Source organism: Lepisosteus platostomus, chromosome 5 (genome assembly GCF_059453375.1).
Source record: "Lepisosteus platostomus isolate fLepPlt1 chromosome 5, fLepPlt1.hap1, whole genome shotgun sequence".
NCBI lineage: Eukaryota > Metazoa > Chordata > Actinopteri > Semionotiformes > Lepisosteidae > Lepisosteus > Lepisosteus platostomus.
This window is the reverse complement of record NC_142615.1, coordinates 13,384,427-13,407,063: the sequence shown is the minus strand read 5'-3', so window position 1 is coordinate 13,407,063 and position 22,637 is coordinate 13,384,427. Positions and strand designations below refer to the sequence as shown.

The following is a 22,637-nucleotide window of genomic DNA, read 5'->3' as shown; positions in this document are numbered from 1 at the left end:
AGCCTCGGTATAACTCCGCTGTGCACTGTTGTATAAGTACCACGTGCTGACCAATTGCACCACTGGAGCTGTGCAAGTCGTGCTCCTCATACAGACTGACGCTGCAGAAACACAGGGTGAAAACGGTTTCGGTTGTGGATCCATCTATACATGGGGAACACTAAAATAGCAAGGAAAATACAAGAAAAGAAACTGAAAGAATTGTGCTAACAGCAAAGGGGAACTGAGGGAGGTGGTCAGACAAGTAAATCAGCCTGGCAGATTATTTGTATCGACATTTTTTGAGTCAATCAGCAAACAGATTTCTCTTCATGTGCCTTAAACTGTGCAGTTTGTATCTTCGCTGTAGATAGGTTTCTTCAGAAGTCCAGTAAACTGACAATAATGGAGAACTAGCTGACGCACCCCGTCGTGAAGACCCTCTGTAAGGTGATTACACGTTTCAATTTCAAGTCGCCTCCTTTACACTCAATTGCAGCCCCGAAACTGAGAGAAAGCATGAGAAATGGCTTCAATTTCAATGTGAAAGTGCAGTACAGGCTCGATGGCTTCACATCTCCCATCAATCAAATAAAATTGCAGTAAAGCGATCTAAATATGACTCTTAAGTACTTGGAAAGATGATTATTTTGAGCGTGCCTCCAAGGGTCTGCTACGAGGCTTAAATTGGCTTCTTATTCGCCAGCTTCTTATGCGTGTTTTTCGTTCCACCTTAAATGGTGCTGCTGTGATGTTATGTCGCCTTTCGCCTGTAGATGGCTCTCTTCGATCAGTACTAATCCGGCTGGAATACTGTAGACATCTTCACTGAACGGGAATATCCAAATAAATAGCGACTGTCCAATTTATATTTTTGTATGGAATATATTTCAGAAAATCGCAAACCAATTTTAAAAACTCACCACAACAGGGACTTACACTGGGAAAAGGTGATTGCACTTTCTGCTTATTGCTACGGCCTTCCCCCCGATTATGAAAATGTCTCACAGTTCTGACGTGTGAAAGACAATGTAACAGACTATCAAAATCCTGAAGTACAAGAAATTTTAATGCACCAGTTTTTTAAATATGACCCTCTGATCCTGGCATGTCAGTATACATTTCGAAAAAGTATGGCACCAATCGCACGAATTGCAATGGCACAAATTGTTGAGAATATCACTGACCTTGCCGATATTTGCAGGGGATACGAATGTTTTGCACATGTTGAACTACAACACGTAAAAATTGAGCTTCTTAGTCAATATCATCGGGAATGTCCAATAATGACGAACATCAGTAGCTTCAAGGAAACTTTGACTCGCACATGGAGTTTTATCTTCAAATGGAGGGTGGGAGAATTTATTTGTACTCTCGTTGCTCATTAGCTAAACTATTTTAAAAATATGACACAGATTTGTTCGAGAAACTTGTAACCGCCTTAAAGAGAGTCTTCTTGAAGATGTGCACCAGCTAGCTCTCCACTGTCAATTGACAGGACTTTAGGAGAAACTGTTCTCATACAACCAACATACAAATTACACATCTTAAGGAACATGAAGAGAAATCCGTGTACTAAATAACATAAAATTGTCACTGCAAATTATCACCAAGCTGTTTCATGTGTCTGACCACCTCTTTCCTACTTTGCAGCGAGCACAAATCTTTATGTTTCTTCATCGCAATTTTACTGTCTCTTTCCCCCATGTGGAGATAGATCCACAGCTGAAACTTTAGGTCAGTTCCTGTTACTCTGTCCGATTGAAAGAGCTGTATTAAAGGCACTCCCATCTCTGCAGGAAAGTTATTGCTGCTCTCAACACAATATACTGCAGCCAAATATAGCGATACTGTCACTGCCTGGTGGCCACGTGTTCCTGCTGGCAGTCTATTATGTCATGTTCATCCACACCCAGAAACATTACTTCATCGCTATTTTACTGTCCCCCATGTGGAGATGGATCCACAGCCGAAACTTTAGGTCAGTTCCTGTTACTCTGTCCGATTGAAAGAGCTGTATTAAAGGCACTCCCATCTCTGCAGGAAAGTTAATGCTGCTCTCAACACAATATACTGCAGCCAAATATAGCGATACTGTCACTGCCTGTGGGCCACGTGTTCCTGCTGTCAGTCTATATGTCATGTTCATCCACACCCAGAAACATTACTGCTGTAGCACAAGAGTTATATAGGCGCAGTCCATAGAGCAAAAATCTCTTAATCTCAGAACTGTGGGTTCAGCCCCCACATTGGGTCCCTCTGTGTCAATTTGATCCCCCCAATCCTCCTAGCATGACCTGATGGCGTAACAGTGATACCCAGTACCCAGCGTAATTCAGCTTTCTTTCCACTTGATTCAGATTTTGATCTGAAATCATCAGCCGAACAAGAGTTTGTCTAAATCGAGGGAGATCTGCTCACAAGCAAGTATTAAACACTTCAGCATTTTCTGTTCGAATACCACACTTTGTCAAAACACTGCCGCTTCTTAAGCTAATAAGTAACGGTTTTTGAGCACGCATTGTATTGTTAATGCTTATATTAAAAAAGCATAAATTCACATAGTGGAATTTGGACTGAACAAAGTAGTCCAGCCCTTTTACAACATTACATACCCACTGATTAAAGCTTAAAACTACAGCAGCAGGAGTAACAATAATGGCAACAACATGTTTGGAGTTCGGCATTTCATTTATTCTGCGGAAACATCTTATCGGAATGAACTGCCCGAGATAAAAGAGTAATTGCGGCTCCAGATCGTTTTTACAGAGCATTGCGTTGTTCTGTTCATGCTGACTACACGCTTTACATTTGTCATTTACTGCAAGCGTTTCTTTTCCAGGTTTTTCTGAAATTCCTCGCATTTGAGCCAGCACTAAAATATTTCATTCCCGTCGCTGAATACATCGTGGAAACGGTATTTGCAACGGAATGCTGTCAGACATGAAACCTTTTCGTTATTCGGTTCTGAAGTTTGAAAATGAAAATAAAACGGGGGTCACTTCATAGGCTTGAAAGAAGTCCAAGCAGCATAGAAACCCGCGAATTCTCACAAAGGCTGCACCTTTCTTCTGCTGCTGTTATAAATCAGCCTTAAACATTTGAATGCATACCTTACTGCTGCTAATCACATTCACGTGTTTACGAAGCTTTTTTCTGTCCGTTATGTTTTTGCATAGCAGTTTCTCCGTTTTCCTCGTATTGTGATTGTCAGCGAGCACAACAAGACTGAAACAGTGTAAAGGCAGGTAAAAAAGACAGGGTAAAACGCCTGATTGTCGGGAGTGGGATTTAAACCCGTGCCTCTATTTGGAGAGTGAAACACAAAGCTTAATAGACACAAAGCTGTGAATTTGCTGTTTTAAAATGCTCGACTATCCTGAAGAAATAGGTGCTGACTGCACCAGTCGCATCCGATTTTCCGTATTTTTAGGACGATTGATACGACTGGACTAACACAATTTGTGGCGTTTAGCATGACATGGAAAACGGTACCGGAGCATTTGGGTCCGGACTACCAGACTCAGAAACAGTTTTTACCCCCGCACTATCAAACTATTAAACTCCCAGCCTCTCTCACTCTCACCTGACCTCTCACCTATGATCTGAACCTCACAGTGCCTTCTTTCTTACCAAAAACCCAAACACACATTGAAAATCTATCTCTACCATACATGTCAAAAGCTCACTCCCCATCATTTCTATCCCTTTATTTCATTCTTTTGATGCGTGTTTTTGCACATAACCTGTTACCTTTTTGTTGTTTTGCACGCTGCCTGTTGTTTTTTGGACATCGGCTGTTGTCTCTCTCTTTCTTTTGTTATACAATTGTATTGTTGTTGTGTTTTTTTCTTTGTACTACTTATGTCCGAGAGCTAGCTAAATAGCATTCCGTTATACCATATACCTGTGTATGAGTATAATGACAATAAACTTGAACTTGAACTTGAACTTGACATAGTCTTGCAGGCAGTATATTATTTTATCGTTTACTCGTTTAAAAAAACACGGTCTTCTCGTTCCTAAGTCAGATTTTTTGTGCTTTCGAACGTTACTTCCAACGTGGACTGACAGCTCACCCGATCTGTTTGTGATCAGACCATGGAGTCGGGGGCTGTACCAAGCGCACGTTCCTTCCCAATGCTGAGGCGATCATTCGGAAGATGGGTGTGAAGAGAAACAAGCTTTGTTGACTAAAAAACAAGGCAGGATATGCAAGAATACTAATCACTGGCGACAGTTATGTTCTCTTACTATTGAGATCCCTACATTGCGAGTTTTTTTAAGACTTTGAAACTAAAGGAAAGCGGTGACAAGTGGAACTGGCACGGGTGGGGCTTGAACCCACGCTCTTCGGTTTACGAGACCGACGCCTTACCACTTGGCCACCGCGCCTTCGCGTAAGCATGGGAATAAGGTTGTTCAAATTATTTTTTTCTGAATCTGGTTTACATCGCCAAATGTAAACCGGAGGCAGCAACAACAATAAAAGGGATACTTGTCCTTAAACTCGGACGTGATGTTCTGCAGACATGTGCACAATGTCCTGTTTTCTTGCAGTGTAGACATTTTGCTGTTCACGCTCCGCATTCATCTGCTTTGTGCATTCTTAGTCCGCACCTGTAACATTTAATGTCAGCCGTCCCCTGTTCTTCTATTTCTCTAGCATGACTGCGTCCTGCTGCTCGGCTTTTGTTTGTAAAGTTTGAGCGAGCGCCCCGTTCAGTGTCACTTTGTCACTGTGGTCAGAAAGCATTCATGATTCTGCTTGAGCTGCTTCATGAATTCTAGCGACTGTAAGAGCTCTTTCTAAAGTCAGCCCTTCCTCCTGCAGCAATTTATAGTCTCTTATGTGCACATTTTTCCACAAGTTGATCTCTTAACATGTCAGTTTCCAATACTCCAAAGTCACAAGATTTAGCCAGTTCTCTTAGTGCAGTCACAAAAGCATCAACAGATTCGTCCTGAGACTAAGTTCTCTGCCTAAATTTATGCCGTTCCAAAACCACATTTCTCCGCGGTGTAAAGGAAGCGTCTAAGGCAGCTACAGTCTTTTTCTCCAGGGAGGTTGGCGAAAATCCGCTGCACGGGAGCCCCGATACAGTGCAGTAATGTAGCACGTCCCACGGCATCCTGAGCTTCTGTAGATCCACTGGCTATTTAAAACAAATCTGTACGACTCCATCCATATCTTGTATTCCGTATACAAATCCCGGGCTCCGAGGTTCAGTAGAAGCGGTGGAAAAAGCTGGGCATAAGCAAAGCTTCTCGGCGCGGCTGCCATATCTTCCATGGCCAAGCTAAACGAAAAGTCCGAAAATTCAGAAGTTCGTTTCTACCAGCAAGAGAACTAAAATCTGCACTGCACTCGCTTTGAGTCCGTCAAGCACTCATCTCTCGTCGCCTTCAATGTTGTGTATGTTAATTAAGAGACGTTTTTATATCATTTTAACTATTTTATTAACTACACAGATCACGCCCTTACACCATATATACCTGCCTTCTACTCTCTCGTTCTGTTGTCTGGCGATGTCTACTCACTATACTACATTTAGCATGACTTCTTGTTGCAGTTGAGCTCAAAGCTGGAGATGATCTCCATATTCTACCACACTATCTAGTCCGAAACGTAGTACACAGTACATACTTTTTTAAGTGAAGTCAGGTTGTTAAAAAATTAAACCAGCGCCCTGTCACTGAAACGTACCCCATTCTCCCGCGCAACAAGCGGGGGTACTCAGCACTATGCTAACGAGGAGCGCTTGTCTGCAGCTGAGCGTCAGTTCTGTTTACTGTCAGCAGTCATTGCCTCATTTCCAAAGACTTTTTCACCTGCTTTCAGCTTTTAAAGACAGTCAAAAACGCTCAAGAAGTAATTCATGTCAGTTGGAAGTCTGTTTCTGTTGTCTCAGCTCTTGATAAAGGAAAGCCGTGCGTGGGAGACTCCCTCTCTGAAGACGTTTGCCGTCACCCTGCGAGGGAGAAGAGCCATCAATCACCGAGGCAACCACTGAGACAGTTAACATTAAACACGTGAAATGCGAGATGTTGTGATTTTTTCCCCGCTTAAGGCTTCTATTGTTTCTTCTCTAACGAGAAAGACCTCTTTATTAGAAGTGAGATTTTAACAAACGTCTCCAGGGTTAACTGCGACCTGAACGCAACGCCTTAGACCACCAGCCATCTTGCCTGTGGTACTTAGAGCAGCGCTCAATAAAAATGATCAGAAACCGAAAGCGCTTCTTATGCGGATCAGTATATTCCGATTCCACTGGTTCAGCAGAAGAAATAAGAAAAGCCGCACTCAAAGCACTGTGTTGCCATTACGGGTACTCTGCAGCTGCTTTAAAATCTACTCACACCGTGTTGCCATTAAGGCTACCTAGTTAAAAAAAAACTTATCGTCATCTTTTTGAACGTGATTATTAGACACCCGTTAAATCTCCACCGAGGTTTCTTGAGAGATCTTCAGCGAGCGAGTATTAAAAAACTACGTCGCTTCCAACCTCTGCTGTCACTGTAAACTCGGACGTGATGTTCTGCAGAGTTGCAGTGTGCCTTTCCTCTTGTCGTATTCAAGAGTACTCACTGTGTGAGCTCCTCACTGCGTGTTCTGTACTCTACTGTGATTTAATTTAGATGATTACGTGGAGTAGAGTGACAAGATCTACTTGAACATTTTCGGTTTGTGAAATGAAACACTAAATACACTACTGTAAATACAAGTAATGGACATTTAAAATAACCACAGTACAGCTAGAAGAGTGAAAGATAAAAGACTATTTAGAATGACATTCACAATAGACTTAAGAACAGCACAACCGCCCGAAAAGGGTCTTGAACCCTGGGCCCTCAGATTAAAAGTCTGATGCTATACCGACTGAGCTATCCGGGCTCTGAAAGAAGGTCAACACTATCGGGATCCTCGCAAGTCACGTGTCTCTTGTTCCGAAGAGCAGTCATACCTGACCCGTCTGGAATGACCACTGACAGACTATCCAGAAGCGACGGCACCAATCCCAGTAGAATGAGTGAGAAATACAGCATGACATGGGTAGTTAAGGGGCTCCCACAATCCATCTTTCCTCACATTACTGATTTTTTTCAATAGCATTTGGACCTTTTTTCACATTCAGATTTTTTTCTCATTTTATAAAATCTTTTAATCAACAACATTAAAAAGAAAACAAATGGAACATTTTTTGGAACAATAATTAAAACAATCTTTCAATGCCTTGGTTGTATACGTGTGCACACCCTTTATAAAGGGAGTTGCAACAGTGCTGAAATTTAAAGAGCATTTCTGTAGAGAAAACAGCCTTGATGTTAAGCTTAGGGAGCCTGTCTTTTAGAAATTCTATTTCTTAACACCTTGCACAGCCTCCCGACAGACTAACAAATATTTTTTGGAGAAATTGGCTCACACACCGGAAGACACTAACGTTTATTTACGTTAGAGTATGTGAATAACAGTTTAACCGAAAAGGTTTGTAATTGTGATTTTGTTAAAATTCAATAAATCGTCTCTCAACAGTTAGAATTTATTAAGAAATTGTTTTATTTCATAAACTATAAGACAATTAAGAGAGTTTATAGGTCATATCCGTCGCTTATGTTCTTTTAACTCTAGAGTTTAGGATCCAAACCCAGCTGCGGACGATTGTGTTTCTTGAATCTCTTGTAATCATCAAAAGTCGATGTGGAGTCCTTCAGTACTTTCTCGAGTTGTGCCATGGATATTTTATACGATGAATACTTGTCATGCTCTTTTGCATTTTCCTTAACAAACGGAAAAAGTTCAAAGTGTGTTTATGGCTGTGCGTCACATCTACACGAGAGCATTTGTAACAGTACAGGACACGCAGTGAGGAGTTCGTGAAGCTTTCAGTTTAGTGCGCAGATCAGGAGGAGGATTCGCTCGCTGAATGATCTCTCAAGAAATCCCGGGTGAGATTCAACAGGTGTTTTCTGCAACAGCCACGACAAGTGTGAAGCAATCTCTGGATTTCCTGAATTTGAACTAAATTATTAGTTCAAATAATTTAGGATTTAACAGAACTAAATGAGGTACATTTAAAACAGCAGCGCAACTCTGGAGCACGTCGAGTGTGCCTGTATTTAATTGTGTAAACCTGGCTCTCTCTGAACACGAGCAAAGAGTTCTCACTCAACAGAAGACTGTGATGTGAGTACTGTAACATAAAGCACCTGGAGATGCCAGGGATTGAACCAGGGACCTCATACATGCGAAGCATGCGCTCTACCACTGAGCTACATCCCCGATGAAAAACGTAAAGGAACAGACTTAGAGATGTGCAGATGCTCACTGATCACAATCCACCACTCACGAAGAATGCCTGCAGTTTCCCACTTTCACGTTTCCTCTACTACAGAATAAATTCATGGGAATGAAGAAATAAGGAAGGAAAAATAATCGCATTGAAGCTTCAAGAGACTGGGCACAAATTAATCTATTATTTTTGTATCCAGTCACACGTGCGACTGTGGTTAATTCCCAGACGGGGAAGTGCTTTTTTTCTACCTCCTTACTCGACTGTCTTTCAATTCTGTTTTATTTGAAAGCTTTTTGCATATTTTAAGTGCTCTTGATTAAACTATGCATAGAAAAACAGCACTACTGATGATTTTCATGGACCGATGCACACTTATTCTGTACAACACGAGTGATAAAACCCTGTCTGCAAATATTGTAGAAGAAAATAAAAGGGTGAAACAACGCCCCAACCAAAGGAATGGTAACAGGAAGGATCGTGTTCTTATTTGATAAGTCCTTTTGAGATGTCTTGTCAATGCACACAGGCGTTAGAGCTGAATAATTTACTTTTAGTGGTGTTTTTAAACAAAGATGGAACATGTTATTTCTATACCAGGAAGAAAGGAGCAGACTTTAACTTTAAGAGGCAAAAACGACACCTTATCAAAGCTAATATAAATTAAAATGACATCACAACAAAAGAGTGGAGACTTGAGTGAATAAAATTAGTTTTCATTGGACGTCTGTGTCTCCATAACTTTGTAGGTGAGAGAGAGGATTGTGATAATTTGCAGGTGCTTCTCGGAAGTGCGTTGGTGGTACAGGCGCCTTCCAAATAATTAAGTCGGGTTTGAATCCCAGCCAGTACCAACCCAAATCTTTTCAAGATAATTTGTGGTCCGCTAACACATCTTTTGAAACACTACAACAGGTAACACCCCGTGTGAAACATCATGAACATCTGTTAAAGCCTGAGTTTTACATACTCTAACGTAAATAAACGTTAGTGTCTTCCGGTGTGTGAGCCAATTTCTAAAAAAAAATATGTGTTAGTCTGCCGGGAGGCTGTGCAAGGTGTTATAAAATAGAATTTCTAAAAGACATTATCCCTAAGCTTAGCATCAAGGCAGAAAAAATGCTGTTTTCTCTACAGAAATGCTCTTTACATTTCAGCACTGTTGCAACTCCCTTTATAAAAGCATACAACCAAGGCATTGAAAGTTTTTTTTTAATTATTGTTCCAAAAAATGTTCCATTTGTTTTCTTTTTAATGTTGTTGATTAAAATATTTTATTAAATGTGAAAAAAAATCTGAATGTGAAAAAAGGTCAAAATGCTATTGAAAAAAATCAGTAATGTGAGGAAAGATGGATTGTGGGAGCCCCTTAACTACCCATGTCATGCTGTATTTCTCTCTCATTCTACTGGGAGTGGTGCCGTCGCTTCTGGATAAAGTCTGTCAGTGGTCATTCCAGACGGGTCAGGTATGACTGCTCTTCGGCGCAAGAGACACGTGACTTGCGAGGATCCCGACAGTGTCGATCTTCTTTCAGAGCCCGGATAGCTCAGTCAGTAGAGCATCAGACTTTTAATCTGAGGGCCCAGGGTTCAAGTCCCTGTTCGGGCGGCTGTGCCGTTTTTAATCCTATTGTGAATGTCATTCTAAATAGTCTTTTATCTTTCACTCTTCTAGCTGTACTGTGGTTATTTTATATGTCCATTACTTGTTTTTACAGTAGTGTATTTAGTGTTTCATTTCACAAACCGAAAATGTTCAAGTAGATCTTGTCACTCTACTCCACGTAATCATCTAAATTAAATCACAGTAGAGTACAGCTCACACAGTGAGTACTCTTGAATACGACAAGAGGAAAAGCACACTGCACATCTGCAGAACATCATGTCCAAGTTTACAGTGACAGCAGAGGATGGAAGCGAAGTAGTTTTTTATTATTCGCTCGCTGAACGATCTCTCAAGAAACCTCGGTTGAGATTTAACGGGTGTCTAATAATCACGTTCAAAAAGGTGACGATAAGTTTTTTTTAACTAGGTAGCCTTAATGGCAACACGGTGTGAGTAGATCTTAAAGCAGCTGCAGACAGAGTACCCGTAATGGCAACACAGTGCTTTGAGTTCGGCTTTTCTTATTTCTTCTGCAGAACCAGTGGTATCGGAATATACTGATCCGCATAAGAAGCGCTTTCGGGTTCTGATCATTTTTATTGAGCGCTGCTCTAAACAACAAGAAGTCATGCTTAATGTAGTATAGTGAGTAGACATCGCGAGACAACAGATCGAGAGAGTAGAAGGCAGGAATTTAAGGTGTAAGGGCGTGATCTGTGTAGTTAATAAAATAGTTAAAATAATATAAAAACGTCTCTACATTTAGATACACAACATTTATGGCGACGAGAGATGAGTGCTTGACGGACTCAAAGCGAGCAGAACACTGCAGATTTTAGTTCTCTTGCTGGTAGAAACGAACTTCTGAATTTTCGGACTTTTCGTTTAGCTTGCGCCATGGAAAATATGGCCGCCGCGCCGAGAAGCTTTGCTTATGCCCGGCTTTTTCCACCGCTTCTACTGAACCTCGGAGCTCCGGATTTGTATACGGAATACAAGATATGGATGGAGTCGTACAGATTTTTTTTAAATAGCCGGTGGATCTACAGAAGCTGAGGATGCGGTGAGACGTGCTACATTACTGCACTGTATCGGGGCTTCCGTGCAGCGGATTTTTGCCAAACTCCCTGGAGAAAAAGTCTGTAGCTGCCTTAGACGCTTCCTTTACACCGCGGAGAAATGTGGTTTTGGAACGGCATAAATTTAGGCAGAGAACTTAGTCTCAGGACGAATCTGTTGATGCTTTTGTGACTGCACTAAGAGAACTGGCTAAATCTTGTGACTTTGGAGTATTGGAAACTGACATGTTAAGAGATCAACTTGTGGAAAAATGTGCACATAAGAGACTATAAATTGCTGCAGGAGGAAGGGCTGACTTTAAAAAGAGCTCTTACAGTCGCTAGAATTCATGAAGCAGCTCAAGCAGAATCAAGAATGCTTTCTGACCACAGTGACAAAGTGACACTGAACGGGGCGCTCGCTCAAACTTTACAAACAAAAGCCGAGCAGCAGGACACAGTCATGCTAGAGAAATAGAAGAACAGGGGACGGCTGACATTACATGTTACAGGTGCGGACTAACAACGCACAAAGCAGATGAATGCGGAGCGTGAACAGCAAAATGTCTACACTGCAAGAAAACAGGACATTATGCACATGTCTGCAGAACATCCCGTCCGAGTTTAAGGACAAGTATCCCTTTTATTGTTGTTGCTGCCTCCGGTTTACATTTGGCGATGTAAACCAGATTCAGAAAAAAATAATTTGAACAACCTTATTCCCATGCTTATTCGAAGGCGCGGTGGCCAAGTGGTAAGGCGTCGGTCTCGTAAACCAAAGAGCGTGGGTCCAAACCCCACCCGTGCCTGTTTCATTTGTCACCGCTTTCCTTTAGTTTCAAAGTCTTAAAAAAACTCGCAATGTAGGGATCTCAATAGTAAGAAAACATAACTGTCGCCAGTGATTAGTATTCTTGCATATCCTGCCTTGTTTTTTAGTCAACAAAGCTTGTCTCTCTTCACACCCATCTTCCGAATGATCGTCTCAGCATTGGGAAGGAACGTGCGCTTGGTACAGCCCCCCACTCCATGGTCTGATCACAAACAGATCTGGTGAGCTGTCAGTCCAGGTTGGAAGTAACGTTCGAAAGCACTAAAAATCTGACTTAGGAACGAGAAGACCGTGCTTTTTCATACGAGTAAACGATAAAATAATATACTGCCTGCAAGACTATGTCAAGTTCAAGTTCAAGTTTATTGTCATTATACTCATACACAGGTATATGGTATAACGAAATGCTATTTAGCTAGCTCTCGGACATAAGTAGTACAAAGAAAAAAACACAACAACAATACAATTGTATAACAAAAGAAAGACAGAGACAACAGCCGATATGCAAAAAACAACAACAGGCAGTGTGCAAAACAACAAAAAGGTAACAGGTTATGTGCAAAAACATGCATCAAAAGAATGAAATAAAGGGATAGAAATGATGGGGAGTGAGCTTTTGACATGTATGGTAGAGGTAGATTTTCAATGTGTGTTTGGGTTTTTGGTGAGAAAGAAGGCACTGTGAGGTTCAGATCATAGGTGAGAGGTGAGGTGAGAGTGAGAGAGGCTGGGAGTTTAATAGTTTGATAGTACGGGGGTAAAAACTGTTTCTGAGTCTGGTAGTCCGGACCCGAATGCTCCGGTACCGTTTTCCATGTCATGCTAAACGCCACAAATTGTTCGTCCAGTTGTATCAATCGTCCTAAATTTACGGAAAGTCGGATGTGACTGATACAATCCGCACCCATTTCTTCAGGATAGTTGAGCGGTTTAAAACAGCAAATTTACAGATTTGTGTCTTTTAAGCTTTGTGTTTCGCTCTCTAAATAGAGGCACGGGTTCAAATCCCACTCCCGACAATCAGGCGTTTTACCCTGTCTTTTTTACCTGCCTTTACACTGTTTCAGTCTTGTTGTGCTCGCTGACAATCACAGTACGAGGAAAACGGAGAAACTGCTTAGCAAAAACATAACGGACAGAAAAAAGCTTCGTAAACACGTGAATGTGATTAGCAGCAGTAAGGTATGTATTCAAATGTTTAAGGCTGATTTATAACAGCAGCAGAAGAAAGGTGCAGCCTTTGTGAGAATTCGCGGGTTTTTATGCTGCTTGGACTTCTTTCAAGCCTATGAAGTGACCCCCGTTTTATTTTCATTTTCAAACTTCAGAGCCGAATAACAAAGAGGTTTCATGAGTGACAGCATTCCGTTCCAAATACCGTTTCCACGATGTATTCAGCGACGGGAATGAAATATTTTAGTGCTGGCTAAAATGCGAGGAATTTCAGAAAAACCTGGAAAAGCAACGCTTGCAGTAAATGACAAATGTAATGCGTGTAGTCAGCATGAACAGAACAACGCAATGCTCTGTAAAAACGATCTGAAGCCGCAATTACTCTTTTATCTCGGGCAGTTCATTCCGATACGTTTCCGCAGAATAAATAAAATGCCGAGCTCCAAACATGTTGTTGCCATTATTGTTACTCCTGCTACTGTAGTTTAAAGCTTTAATCAGTGGGTATGTAATGTTGTAAAAGGGCTGGACTACTTTGTTCAGTCCAAATTCCACTATGTGAATTTATGCTTTTTTAATATAAGCATTAACAATACAATGCGTGCTCAAAAACCCTTACTTATTAGCTTAAGAAACGGCAGTGTTTTGACAAAGTGTGGTATTCGAACAGAAAATGCTGAAGTGTTTAATACTTGCTTGTGAGCAGATCTCCCTCGATTTAGACAAACTCTTGTTCGGCTGATGATTTCAGATCAAAATCTGAATCAAGTGGAAAGAAAGCTGAATTACGCTGGGTACTGGGTATCACTGTTATGCCATCAGGTCATGCTAGGAGGATTGGGGGGATGAAATTGACACAGAGGGACCCAATGTGGGGGCTGAACCCACAGTTCTGAGATTAAGAGATTCTTGCTCTATGGACTGCGCCTATATAACTCTTGTGCTACAGGAATAATGTTTCTGGGTGTAGATGAACATGACATTATAGACTGACAGCAGGAACACGTGGCCCACAGGCAGTGACAGTTTCGCTATATTTGGCTGCAGTATATTGTGTTGAGAGCAGCATTAACTTTCCTGCAGAGATGGGAGTGCCTTTAATACAGCTCTTTCAATCGGACAGAGTAACAGGAACTGACCTAAAGTTTCGGCTGTGGATCCATCTCCACATGGGGGACAGTAAAATAGCGATGAAGTAATGTTTCTGGGTGTGGATGAACATGACATAATAGACTGCCAGCAGGAACACGTGGCCCACAGGCAGTGACAGTTTCGCTATATTTGGCTGCAGTATATTGTGTTGAGAGCAGCATTAACTTTCCTGCAGAGATGGGAGTGCCTTTAATACAGCTCTTTCAATCGGACAGAGTAACAGGAACTGACCTAAAGTTTCGGCTGTGGATCCATCTCCACATGGGGGACAGTAAAATAGCGATGAAGTAATGTTTCTGGGTGTGGATGAACATGACATAATAGACTGCCAGCAGGAACACGTGGCCCACAGGCAGTGACAGTATCGCTATATTTGGCTGCAGTATATTGTGTTGAGAGCAGCAATAACTTTCCTGCAGAGATGGGAGTGCCTTTAATACAGCTCTTTCAATCGGACAGAGTAACAGGAACTGACCTAAAGTTTCAGCTGTGGATCTATCTCCACATGGGAGAAAGAGACAGTAAAATTGCGATGAAGAAACATAAAGATTTGTGCTCGCTGCAAAGTAGGAAAGAGGTGGTCAGACACATGAAACAGCTTGGTGATAATTTGCAGTGACAATTTTATGTTATTTAGTACACGGATTTCTCTTCATGTTCCTTAAGATGTGTAATTTGTATGTTGGTTGTATGAGAACAGTTTCTCCTAAAGTCCTGTCAATTGACAGTGGAGAGCTAGCTGGTGCACATCTTCAAGAAGACTCTCTTTAAGGCGGTTACAAGTTTCTCGAACAAATCTGTGTCATATTTTTAAAATAGTTTAGCTAATGAGCAACGAGAGTACAAATAAATTCTCCCACCCTCCATTTGAAGATAAAACTCCATGTGCGAGTCAAAGTTTCCTTGAAGCTACTGATGTTCGTCATTATTGGACATTCCCGATGATATTGACTAAGAAGCTCAATTTTTACGTGTTGTAGTTCAACATGTGCAAAACATTCGTATCCCCTGCAAATATCGGCAAGGTCAGTGATATTCTCAACAATTTGTGCCATTGCAATTCGTGCGATTGGTGCCATACTTTTTCGAAATGTATACTGACATGCCAGGATCAGAGGGTCATATTTAAAAAACTGGTGCATTAAAATTTCTTGTACTTCAGGATTTTGATAGTCTGTTACATTGTCTTTCACACGTCAGAACTGTGAGACATTTTCATAATCGGGGGGAAGGCCGTAGCAATAAGCAGAAAGTGCAATCACCTTTTCCCAGTGTAAGTCCCTGTTGTGGTGAGTTTTTAAAATTGGTTTGCGATTTTCTGAAATATATTCCATACAAAAATATAAATTGGACAGTCGCTATTTATTTGGATATTCCCGTTCAGTGAAGATGTCTACAGTATTCCAGCCGGATTAGTACTGATTGAAGAGAGCCATCTACAGGCGAAAGGCGACATAACATCACAGCAGCACCATTTAAGGTGGAACGAAAAACACGCATAAGAAGCTGGTGAATAAGAAGCTACTGTAACTTCAACCTCGTAGCAGACCCTTGGAGGCACGCTCAAAATAATCATCTTTCCAAGTACTTAAGAGTCATATTTAGATCGCTTTACTGCAATTTTATGTGATTGATGGGAGATGTGAAGCCATCGAGCCTGTACTGCACTTTCACATTGAAACTGAAGCCATTTCTCATGCTTTCTCTCAGTTTCGGGGCTGCAATTGAGTGTAAAGGAGGCGACTTGAAATTGAAACGTGTAATCACCTTACAGAGGGTCTTCACGACGGGGTGCGTCAGCTAGTTCTCCATTATTGTCAGTTTACTGGACTTCTGAAGAAACCTATCTACAGCGAAGATACAAACTGCACAGTTTAAGGCACATGAAGAGAAATCTGTTTGCTGATTGACTCAAAAAATGTCGATACAAATAATCTGCCAGGCTGATTTACTTGTCTGACCACCTCCCTCAGTTCCCCTTTGCTGTTAGCACAATTCTTTCAGTTTCTTTTCTTGTATTTTCCTTGCTATTTTAGTGTTCCCCATGTATAGATGGATCCACAACCGAAACCGTTTTCACCCTGTGTTTCTGCAGCGTCAGTCTGTATGAGGAGCACGACTTGCACAGCTCCAGTGGCGCAATCGGTCAGCGTGCGGTACTTATACAGCAGTGCACAGCGGAGTCATGCCGAGGTTGTGAGTTCAAGCCTCACCTGGAGCAGTGTCTTTAGCTACTGAGAGCAACTTTCGAGTTTAGATAGTGTTAGGTATTTGATGGAGATAAATTAACATCAAACGAACAAGTAAAGATTTATTTCGAGTCACAATCGAAGAAGGCTCCACAGCTGAAACGTTGTGTTTACTTCTATTTTCAGCATGGAATAAACCTATACTTTTCCATTTGCAGCCCACGCATGCTGTGATGCAGCTCCCTACTTAAATTTCTATCAGCTGTGTACCTCCAGTTGACCTGTACATAAATATATGAGAGAGGTCTACTGAGACAAGAGGAGCACTGAAGACTTGATAAAGCTCTCGCATTAGATTCTGTGTTTATGTTGTTCCCCAGATTTGTTTTTAATGTTCTTTTTCTTTTGAAGTTGTTGCGTTTGGTTTTTTTTCTGATTGGTAGCTACAACGGGTCAGTTGCAACAAACTGGCTGCTGAAATTTGTCAGCAGCTCTGTAGCAAACCTGTTCTCAATTGCAACAAACCTAAAATAACAGCTGCTCCCCATTAGATGTTACTAAAGTAGGAGACTAAGCAGACGAAGTGGAACAATAGATTACATTGGAACTGTCCTGAATGTAGTGGAAATAATATCGTCATTAAGTAATGAACAATTGCTTTCCAGACACTACAATTATTCACAAGGAATTTTATCAATACTTATTTTATTAATAAAAGTGTAATATCTTAATAATCAACTTTAATGTTATCTTTATTAGTAGCTGTATTACAGGTAATGCATGCACAGACTTTATTATACTATAATGAATTTTCAGATATCCCGGGGAGAGAACTGAAATGAAGGAAATACATATTTAAAAGGGGTGTAAGTCTTAAATGTGTTCTGTCACATAGGGGTGTTAATTGAATAGATTTGTTGTAATATTATTTGACTCTACACTTGTGTTTCTCAGGAGACAGCATTAATATTGGGGATTTGCGGATACAGATAATAAGTTGTACTATACAGGCAAATGTATGGTTACCTTAATGAAAAAAAACTCTTATCATTACCCTTTTCAACATTATTATTTAAGACAGTCTTTCAGAACAGTATTCTCGTATTAGTGGCTATAGTCTAATCATAATGGTGGTGAAACAGGCGAAATGTGCGGAAAGAATTGGAGATGGAACAGGAGACTCATCCAGTCGATAGAAAGCTTGGGTAGGACTGCACTAACACCGTGCCAGTGCTTAGTAGCGTCATTTAAAAATAATACGTGGTTTAACAATATCAACTGCTCTTCTGTGAGCTCAGCTCCACTACTAGTAATACATTGCCCAAATTTTCAAATTAGATACATGTGTTTTCTACGTGTATGTAATAGGTACTTTTTTGTTTTAACTGATTTAAAATATAATCTTTATAAAACAGACAAAGGGTTTATGTGTCGCGCTGAAATTCACACACAAGTAAGGAAAGATATCGCGCTTAGGAAGAAATCCAGAGTGGAGACGCCGGCGATTGAAAACAACCACATACAGCCTGTATGTGCTCTACCACTGAACAAACTTCCGACAACTACTGTATCTTTATCTGCAGCACTTTCTTTTAGGAAGAGTGAGGAGTCTACAAGCCTAGAAAATAAGACAACTAAGTGAACGACAAATTTTCACTTTTTGATTAAAGAACATAAAAAACACCTTTCTTCCAGCCAAATTCAAACCAGAGAACAAAGAGTTCCCAGCTGTTTCCACTATATTCCTCCGCTCTTACAACTGAGTTATCGAAAACACAGGAAGCCCACCTTTTGTCTTACATAAAGCACAATGTAGTGCAGCGGTCCTATTTATTTAAAACCCAGTTCGAAATCAAATCTCATTCCCATAGTCCTGTTTAGTTTGAATTTAAGCAGTTGTAGCAGCAATGCTTGGTAATAAGACAGAATTAAGCGTTGCTGTGCTTTCCTTAATGAGGCCCCATCTCACTCTCCATCTCTGTGGTTCAGCCACAGAGAAAGTATTCATGCAGGCTGATTTAAGATGTTTTCGTTTGATAAGGGACAGCTCCCAAACGGGGATGCACTTAGATAAGCCTGGCTATCATGATCAATGGTCATCCATTGGCGCCTATCTGTCTAGGGAGTGCCAAATGGACATCTGGACTGCATTCCTAAGTGTCAGGAGTATGTGACTCGTATCTCACCTTGATCAACCAATTAGAGACTGGCAGGGTGTGGTAACACCATGTGGGTCTCCAATGCCCGCCAAACTCTCAACCAATCAGAACACATCTGTGTCTTGGTCAAAAAGGGAGCGCAAGCTCAGATCAGGGCTCTCCTTGGCCATTTTCGCGCATCCTCAGAGACAATCACGTGACAAAGGCTGTTGTCTGCAAAGGGACTTGGACTTTGTTCTAAGCGCGGGGCCGAGGATCCTGTACGTACTCAGAATTCTACCAACGTGAACGCTCCGCTTGATCAACGGCAGCCCACAGTTGGACCCTCGTCGACAACCTGAATAGCTTATTCAGAAGCAGCGCTGGACCGGGAACGAACCAGCTTCTTCCTGGGCAAAAGAGTGACTTGTGAGGACTTGCGGTCACACTCTGTGCATAGATACTTTCTACTAACCAGCCGGACTGCTGGTAGATCCCCTCGGAGCAACAACTGCCCTGCGCGCCCGTCCAACTCCGAGCTGCACCTCGACTGGTTGGCCGGTAGCCAGAGGACGCCGGGACAACGCCCATTGGACAACCGCTGGAACCGAGGCTGCAACAGAGCCTGTCAGCTGGTTTGGTGTTCGTGCCGGGAAATTTCAAATCCATACACAGTGGATAAGTAAACCCCATGTTCTACATTGCGTCTCGAGAATTCAATTGTACCTCAACACAAGTTGTTATCAATTTAATTCATGAGTATTGCATTTACTTCCGAGTTTAGAGTAACAGTGGGGAATAACACTGATTAGCGATTTGGTAACCAAACGATATATATTGACATATATTCTCTGTTGTCTATCTCTTTGTGTTTGCATCTCTTCGAGATTATATACCTTGTATATTGATAACCCTCACAGTAAGGTCTGCCGCTTGTATCCAGGCAGACTGGTATATGTTTGGTGCACAATTTATATTAATCACTGTATCTCGTGTATTGAACCCGTGTGTGTGCGTTGTTAGTTGTTCTGACGATTGATTTTCTAAAAGCCACAACGAACCACCTCGTGATTACTGCTACAATGAATAATTGTCTCAGTAAACCCATCAAACCTCTACACAGCTAAGGAAGAGTAGCTCGGAAAATACCCAACTCAATAAGCGAGAGCGTTGGTTGCTCTTGCTCTTAATGCAAGGAGCTGTTTTTTATTTCGCATTAATCATTATTAACCAGAAACAGCTGCACAACTGGTCGCATTTGTGATTATGTCACTTCTCTGCTTCAGCAAGGTCAATAAAAGACTCTGAAAGTAGTAGAGAAAAACTGAATTAAAATCATATTAGCAATTCTGAGTGATATCTGCATACAGGCAATCCAATAAGAACGTTGAAATCTTTGAATATCATCTCTCTATATATTGCGCTGCTTTTTACTGGGAGTAAAACTATTGGATTGAAGGGTTAAAATGTATTGTTGTTATTTGGAGAAATCAATGAACTCGTGATTTTATATGTTTTAAAAGACGGTCATGCGCACAGAAAAAAGACAGTGCTGATTATTTTTCTGGAGACGGAGCACTGATGACCTATCCGAGCCAATTGATAAAGCCCACCCAGTGGATACTCTAGCAGAACGTGGAAGAACGTTCACCATTGTAACCAAGGCAACCACAGGAACAACATCAAGAAGCACAATCAATTCCCCATTTAAATCTTTCGTCACACTGCATAGAGTGCATAGTGCATAGAGACTTTCTACCAGCCAGCCGGACTGCTGGTAGATCCCCTCGGAGCAACGACTGCCCTGCGCGCCGCAGTCAGATTCCTCCGCCCGTCCTACTCCGAGCTGCACCTCGACTGGTTGGCCAGTAGCCAGAGGACGCCGGGACAACGCCCATTGGACAACCGCTGGGACTGAGGCGGCAACAGAGCCTGTCAGCTGGTTTGGTGTTCGTGCTGGGAAATTCCAAATCCATACACAGTGGATAAGTAAACCCCATGTTCTACATTGCGTCTCGAGAATTCAATTGTACCTCAACACAAGTTGTTATCAATTTAATTCATGAGTAATGTATTTACTTCCGAGTTTAGAGTAACAGTGGGTAATAACACTGATTAGCGATTTGGTAACCGAACGATATATATTGACATATATTCTCTGTTGTGTATCTCTTTGTGTTTGCATCTCTTCGAGATTATATACTTTGTATATTGATAACCCTCACAGTAAGGTCTGCTGCTCGTATCCAGGCAGACTAGTATATGTTTGGTGCACAATTTATATGAATAAATGTATCTCGTGTATTTAACCCGTGTGTGTGCGTTGTTAGTTGTTCTGACGATTGATTTTCTAAAAACCACAACGAACAACCTCGTGATTACTGCTACAATTAATAATTGTCTCAGTAAACCCATCAAACCTCTACACTTGTATAGTATAATTTATTATCTGTACCCGCAAATCCCCAATATTACTGCTGTCTCCTGAGAAACACAAGTGTAGAGTCAAATCATATGAAATAATACAACAAATCTATTCAATTAACACCCAGATGTGACAGAACACTTTTAAGACTTTAAGACCCCTTTAAATAAGTATTTCCTTAATTTCAGTTCTCTTCCCTCCATGGGATACCTGAAAATTCACTATAGCATAATAAAGGCTGTGCATGCATTACCTGTAATACAGCTACTAATAAAGATAACATTAAAGTTGATTATTAAGAAATCACGCTTTTATTAATAAAATATGTTTTGATAAAAGAAGTCTTAATAGAACCTAGGTAAATCCCTGTAGTAGTCTAACACCTACAAAAAAGAAAAAAAAAACAGAACAACTTCAAAACAAAGAGAAAAAGAACATTAAAAACAAATCTGGGTAACAACAAAAACACAGAAAAGTGAGTGCTTTTTCAAGTCTTCGGTACTCCATCGTGCTCCTCTCGTTTCAGTAGACCTCTCTCATATATTTGTGTATAGGTCTGCTGGAGGTCCATTGCTGATGGTAATTTAAGTAGGGAGCTGTGTCAGCATGTGTGGACTGCATAGGAACAAGTAAAATTTTATTCCATGCTGAAAAGAGAAGCAAACAATGTTTGAGCTTTGGAGCCTTCTTCAGGTCTGACAAGGAACAAACCTTTACTTGTTCCTTTCATGTTAATTTAGACCTGATCTCCAGCAAATACTTAACAGGACCTAAACTGGTCAGTTAGTTTAAATAGTTGAAAATATAGGCCTCACTGCTCCAGGTGAGGCTTGAACTCAATCTCAGCATGAGTTCGATCGCACCACTGGAGCTGCAGAAGTCTTTTTTTACACAGACTAATGCAATTGCAATTAGTCACGAAACAAACGAGAACTGCAGCTGTACACTTGAGACAGGATGCTACTGTATTAATTTTGTTTAACACTCCAGACGAACAAGCCGACATGTCACTATTGCTAAATCATTACAAAAGACGCCAACTAATGACCAGTTTTATTTTTAACAGAACTTTACTGAAAGTTAAACTTATGAAACTACCTGAGCAAATAAATACAACAATTATTGTTCCTCTGACCTTCTCAGTATTTCTTTTTTTAAATTAATACATTTATTTATCCACAGTGTGCCTTGTGCTTACTTTTCAGAACTCTCTCTCCTGTGTCAGTAGGAGCTTACATTTCTAGTTAAGTTCTTTAATCAGTTCCAATATCTTCCTTTCAAAGTAGGGAAGAGCAAGCTGGCATGTTGTTTTGCCTATGGTTATTCTTTATGACTATATCTTCTGACACCTGTGCACAATCCTACAACATTACAAGAGAAGCACTATAACAGGAGTCATAAAAATGCAAGAAGCCACTTTGAACAATCTTTCGGAATTGTAAAACAACTAACGCTTTGCTTGGCTGTCATTTGGTTTGTATACCAGTCCATCAAGAGCCAGCACCATCATCATCAGGTCATGTGCAGTCCTACACAACCTTGCGATTGACTGGGATGAGCTACCTTTTCCATCTCCATGGCATGCAGCACACTCTGGCTGTTTCAACACAGTCATTATTGGACCACAGTGCACTGTCTCTTCTGTCCTGTGGCTATCATAATCACTTTTAAGAAGCCAAGTTTTTTTCTTTAACATGTGCTTGGGTGCCACCCATTTCCTTATTATCCCTGCTTTCCACTGATAACCACAAATACAGAGACCCATCACAATAAAATACTTAGCAAATCTATT

The 22,637-nt window shown here is 41.1% G+C and overlaps 5 non-coding genes across 5 annotated transcripts; 3 read left to right on the top strand and 2 right to left on the bottom strand.

Moving 5' to 3' along the window:
- Positions 1-4,302: 4,302 nt before the first annotated feature.
- Positions 4,303-4,374, bottom strand: trnat-cgu (transfer RNA threonine (anticodon CGU)). The gene has a single exon. It is a non-coding gene; the product is annotated as a tRNA-Thr (tRNA).
- A 3,814-nt stretch (positions 4,375-8,188) lies between these two features.
- Positions 8,189-8,260, bottom strand: trnaa-cgc (transfer RNA alanine (anticodon CGC)). Its single transcript has one exon. It is a non-coding gene; the product is annotated as a tRNA-Ala (tRNA).
- A 1,548-nt stretch (positions 8,261-9,808) lies between these two features.
- On the top strand, positions 9,809-9,881 carry trnak-uuu (transfer RNA lysine (anticodon UUU)). The gene has a single exon. It is a non-coding gene; the product is annotated as a tRNA-Lys (tRNA).
- A 1,792-nt stretch (positions 9,882-11,673) lies between these two features.
- trnat-cgu (transfer RNA threonine (anticodon CGU)) lies at positions 11,674-11,745 on the top strand. The gene has a single exon. It is a non-coding gene; the product is annotated as a tRNA-Thr (tRNA).
- Positions 11,746-16,220: 4,475 nt separating this feature from the next.
- trnai-uau (transfer RNA isoleucine (anticodon UAU)) lies at positions 16,221-16,314 on the top strand. The gene is made up of 2 exons: positions 16,221-16,258; positions 16,279-16,314. It is a non-coding gene; the product is annotated as a tRNA-Ile (tRNA).
- The last annotated feature ends 6,323 nt before the right edge of the window (positions 16,315-22,637 follow it).